Here is a 6,000-nt window from a genome sequence, read left to right as displayed (position 1 = left end):
GTATTGCTGGTGATGGACTTCACTCCAATGTCAATGTTTCTGGGTTTGTGTTTAGTGAGAGCAACAAGCAAGTCCTGTACTTTCTCATCAGAGAAGTTGTTCTTACGCAGACTGAAAAATACAGACAAATGGGAGTGAGGCACAGAAAACACATTTTATTTTAAAAACAGTCCCTAAAACATCCATATAGTAACAGAAACATTCCTTGTAAAAACATCCAGAAAGTAACAGAAACAAGAATAGTAAATGTAATATTTCTTTATCAAACACATATATGAATCTGGTTATCAAACTTAATGAAGGATGTTTGTTGAAGGTTTGTGTCTATTAAGGGGAAAGTTGTCTAAAAGTAACAATGTAATCACATTACGTTACTGAGTTTGGGTAATCCAAAAGTTACGTTACTGATTACAATTTTGGACAGGTAACTAGTAACTAACGGATTACATTTAAAGTAATCAAATCAAATTGTATTGGTCACATAGCAGATGTTATTGCGGGTGTAGCGAAATGCTTGTGTTTCTAGCTCCAACAGTGCAGTAATATCAAAATATTCACAACAATACACACAATACACCCAAACCTAAAAGTAAAAGTACAAAAATATTAGGAAGAGCAATGTCGAAATGGAATAGACTAAAATACAGTAGAATAGAATACAGTATATACAGTTGGTCAGAAGTTTACATACACCTTAGCCAAATACATTTAAATGTTTTTCACAGTTCCTGACATTTAATCCTAGTCAAAATTCCCTGTCTAACGTCAGCTAGGATCACCACTTTATTTTTAGAATGTGAAATGTCAGAATAATAGTAGAGAGAATAATTTATTTCAGCTTTTATTTCTCATCACATTCCCAGTGGGTCAGAAGTTTACATACACTTAGTATCAATTAGTATTTGGTAGCATTGCCTTTAAATTGTTTAACTTGGGTCAAACATTTTGTGTAGCCTTCCACAAGCTTCCCACAATAAGTTGAGTGAATTTTGGCCTATTCCTCCTGACAGAGCTGGTGTAACTGAGTCAGGTTTGTAGGCTTCCTTGCTCGCACACACTTATTCAGTTCTGCCCACAAATGTTCTAGTTCATACAGGTCTTAGGGAAAAGCCTAGTTTCTTCAGCCTGCTGAGGTTGAAGAGGCACCATTGCACCTTCTTCACCATGCTGTCTGTGTGAAGGGATCATTTCAGGTAGTCAGTGATTTGCAAGCCGAGGGACTTTAATCTTTTGAACCTCTCCACTGCAGCCCTGTCGATGTGGATGGGGGCGTGTTCTCTCTACTTTCTCCTTTAGTCCATAATCTGCTATCAGCTCCTTCCTTTTGTTGAGGGAGAGGTTATTTTCCTGGTACCTCTCCCCACAAGTGATCTCACCTCCCCCTGTAGGCTGTATCATTGTTGTTGGTAATCAGGCCTACCACTGTTGTCATCAGCAAACTTGCTGATTGAGTTGGATACGTGCATGGACAGCAGTCATGGGTGAAAAGGGAGTACAGGAGGGGGCTGAGAATGTACCCCTGTGTTTGCTTGTGTTGAGGATAAGCGGGGCAAAGGTGTTGTTGCCTACTTCACCACTTGGGGTTGGCCCGTCCGGAAGTCCATGACCCAGTTGCACAAGGAGGGGCATTCCTGCATGTGGGCATTCCTGCATCTGCAGGAACCCCTATTTATACTTATATTGGTCAATGTTTAAGCTAGGACAGGCAGGAGACGGGGGCGCTCCAGTACGTGGCTTTAATGCACAATAATGTTGGATGCCAGCTGCCGATAAACCCCACACAAGACGGGGCGGGGGCTACAATGGTAGCTAGCTAGCCCTACAACGGTAGACAGTGTCCTTCGCCCCTGCTTATCTGGCACTGTTTTCCCACCGTTCTGACGGTGAGGGCAGGTGTTCGGCAGGCGGCAGCGTAAGGACACTGTGTGCTAGCTTAGCCAGCTAGTCTTCCCAGTAGACAGCAGGTGGGAGGCAGGGGCGACACCGTGTCCTAGCTAGCTAACTAGCAAGCCACATGCATCATACGGGCCAGATTTCTGGACTAATGAAAGAAATATAAACACTTAAAAAAAAGATTGCTGTCAGAGTGCAGTATACCTGCAGGACACTGCAATATAACTGCTGTCAGAGTGCAGTATACCTGCAGGACACTGCAATATAACTGCAGTTAGAGTGCAGTATACCTGCAGGACACTGCAATATAACTGCTGTCAGAGTGCAGTATACCTGCAGGACACTGCAATATAACTGCAGTTAGAGTGCAGTATACCTGCAGGACACTGCAATATAACTGCTGTCAGAGTGCAGTATACCTGCAGGACACTGCAATATAACTGCTGTCAGAGTGCAGTATACCTGCAGGACACTGCAATATAACTGCAGTTAGAGTGCAGTATACCTGCAGGACACTGCAATATAACTGCAGTTAGAGTGCAGTATACCTGCAGGACACTGCAATATAACTGCAGTTAGAGTGCAGTATACCTGCAGGACACTGCAATATAACTGCTGTCAGAGTGCAGTATACCTGCAGGACACTGCAATATAACTGCTGTCAGAGTGCAGTATACCTGCAGGACACTGCAATATAACTGCAGTTAGAGTGCAGTATACCTGCAGGACACTGCAATATAACTGCAGTTAGAGTGCAGTATACCTGCAGGACACTGCAATATAACTGCAGTTAGAGTGCAGTATACCTGCAGGACACTGCAATATAACTGCTGTCAGAGTGCAGTATACCTGCAGGACACTGCAATATAACTGCTGTCAGAGTGCAGTATACCTGCAGGACACTGCAATATAACTGCTGTCAGAGTGCAGTATACCTGCAGGACACTGTAATATAACTGCAGTTAGAGTGCAGTATACCTGCAGGACACTGTAATATAACTGCAGTTAGAGTGCAGTGTAACTGCTGTATGCTTTAAACACTGCGTCCAAAATACGTTTTTTTTAAACTGCAGCACAATGCAGTTTTTTCTGCTATTACTGCATCCAAAAAACACTTTCAAAACTGCAATCTTTTTTTGTAAGCTTTTCTTTAACTAGCCTCTCAAATCACTTCATGATGACAGAAGTGAGTGCTACGGGGTGATAGTCATTTAGTTCAGTTACCTTTGCTCACTTGGGAACAGGAACAATATTGGACATCTTGAAGCAAGTGGGGCAACAGACTGGGATAGGGAGAGATTGAATATGTCTGTAAATTCTCCAGCCAGCCTGTCTGCACATGCTCTGAGGTCACAGTTTGGGATGCCATCTGAGCCGGAAGCCTTGCGAGGGTTAACACGCTTAAAATGATTTTCTCACGCCGAGAGCACACAGTCCTCACGAACGTCCGTGGCTCGATGTTGTTTTCCTCGAAGCGGGCAAATAAGGTGTTTAGTTCGTCCAGAGCGGGGCATCGGTGTCTGTTTTTGTAATCCGTGATTGTCTGGAGTCCCTGTCACATACATCTCATGTCTGAGCAGTTGAATTGCCACTCCACCTTGTCCCTGTCTAATAAATACATTTAATGTAGGACAACGTGACAAAAATAATCAATTTGGCCTGTCGTATCATATGGTCTCATTATAATACAGAAAATGTTGGCTTTCTCAAAATAACAGTACACCATATTTTGCGTTGACTGCAGGCTACAGCTAGTAAAGGCAGACAACGGCATCTTCGAAAACGTTTGATGCTTACCTCATGTAGTACATGTTGTTTTGAATCAGTAGGTTATTTATCTTCTCAAAAAATGTATGTTAATTTAACGTAAATAACTGGGATTAGGGTGGTCCACAAACAAAGTTTATTTGTTAATTATTCGTTCATTCAATACATCTGCAACTTTTTTTTCACCTCTCTGTTTATTCAGTTGTACATACATACACACACACACAATGTAAACAACACAAATAATATACTCAACAATGATTTATTTAAAGTATAAAGACTTTAGACAAGTTATATACACACAGGGCAGAAGGGTACAAAGGTTAAAGGCTAATCTGTAGTTCAAACAAGAACACAACGAACACCCTGTCACTGTTCCTGTAATCAGCCGATTGGTGGAGGGTGGAGAAATGCAACCACTCACATTCACAGACAGTCATGACCACAAAGACTGACCATTAACTGGACCAAAATGTAAGTTTACGATGGTGTTTTAAAGAAAGGGAGCAAAATAAGCATAAGTTTTAGGGTCTGACGGGGCAAGAGGCACAAGTTACATTCTTCAAGCATTGATGGACACACATCACCAATCTCAAGGCCTACCCCCACCACACACATAAAAACACCCCTCCAACCAGTAAGTCAGAGGTGGAATGTGGTGAGGTTGGACCCAGGTGTAGAGAAGAGACCAGATGAGGAATCAGTGGTTATGGATGAACCTAATACTAAACTGAGATACGGTAGCCGAAGGATCACGAAAACTCTCTCAGGAAACAAACGCACACGGTACACAATTCATAATGAGTAATAGGACACACCTGAATGTCATTAATGTCTCCAGGACGGTCTCTGGCGCCCTCTGGTGACAGGTGGAACCATGACGAGGGAAGTCAAATACATTTGTTTTAATAAGAATGCCATCAGAAGGTGGACTGTTCATAGTAAGACCGGTATTGAGCCTAAGTTTCCTAAAACAGTATGGAGTTCCCACATGTACTCAATGTAATGTCTTATTTATAAGATGGGGGAACCACCATCATTCGGTTCTGGAGTACTAGCTAAAAGAGTGCTATAAAGATGGTTGCCTATGGGTAGTACTCCAAAAATGGCTGTAAGGGGAGACGGATCTATGACACTGCCATATCAGAGAAACATTTCAATGTTAATTCCAACCTGACAGTTTATGACAGTCCCAAAACATATGAAACAGTGTTGCTGATTCCGTTTTTACATCAAACACAAGTAGGATCAAAATCTGAGAATATTCTTCCAAGTTTGGCCCCCGACCAGTGGATACGGTGAACCACCTTGAATTGGATGAGGCTGTGTCTAGTGCTAAAAGAGGAAGATGGAATCCTGTGTAGCACAGATAGTCTTTAAAGGCAACAAAGATGGGTTCTGTAAGTCATTCATGATTGCATATGTGTCTGAAATTGCACCCTTAGGAAGCTTGATTAACTCTCCATAGCTGTACTTGAAAGCCTAATGGGTAATCCAGGTGTGTTAGCTGACAAAATATTCCTGACAGATTCACAAAACTATTGGAATGGTGTAATGCTGCCAGGGGCGTAACCAACTTAAAGACCAAATAAAATAACAAATAATTAACTAGGCAACTCAGTTAAGAACAAATTCTTATTTACAATGACAGCCTACCCTGCACAACACTGGGCTAATTGTGCACCACCCTATCACGGCCAGATGTGATGCACCCTGGATTCAAACTGCACTCTTGCACTGAGATGCAGTGTCTTAGACCACTGCACCACTCGGGAGCCCAAAGGAGGAGAAGAGAGAATTGACTCATCTCCTGTGGCCTACATTTAATAATAACAGTACGTGCCATTTAGCATTCAATTTTATCCAAAGCAATTTACAGTCACGCATACATTTAACTTTCGTATGGTCGTGGGAATCAAGCACACTGTCCTAGCACTGCAAGCTCCAAGCTCTACCAACTGAGCGACAGAGGAACACAAGCGGAAACCCAGGGAATATGAGAGGTTCAGAGAAATGCTGCTTGTCTCCTGCACTTCTACTCACAGAATCAGATTCAGAATCACAACCACCTTTACTCACCAAGCACATTTACATGTACCAGGGATTTGACCTGGTGAAATGGTGCTGACAATTCAATAAACAGACTGAATGTAGAAATAATAATGTACACAAACAGTATACACACAACATAAACATATATAGTATGAACAATTACATGTAATAATGTATTTAATTAGACAATAATAATATCAAGAATAAACATAAGTATGGTGGTAATAAATGAATGGGGGTAAAATATATTACAATGAAGGAAGTACTGCAGTGGAAAGTTCAAATGGG

Source organism: Oncorhynchus mykiss, chromosome 8 (genome assembly GCF_013265735.2).
Source record: "Oncorhynchus mykiss isolate Arlee chromosome 8, USDA_OmykA_1.1, whole genome shotgun sequence".
NCBI lineage: Eukaryota > Metazoa > Chordata > Actinopteri > Salmoniformes > Salmonidae > Oncorhynchus > Oncorhynchus mykiss.
The sequence above is the reverse complement of the archived record's forward strand: the minus strand, read 5'-3'. Positions refer to the sequence as shown.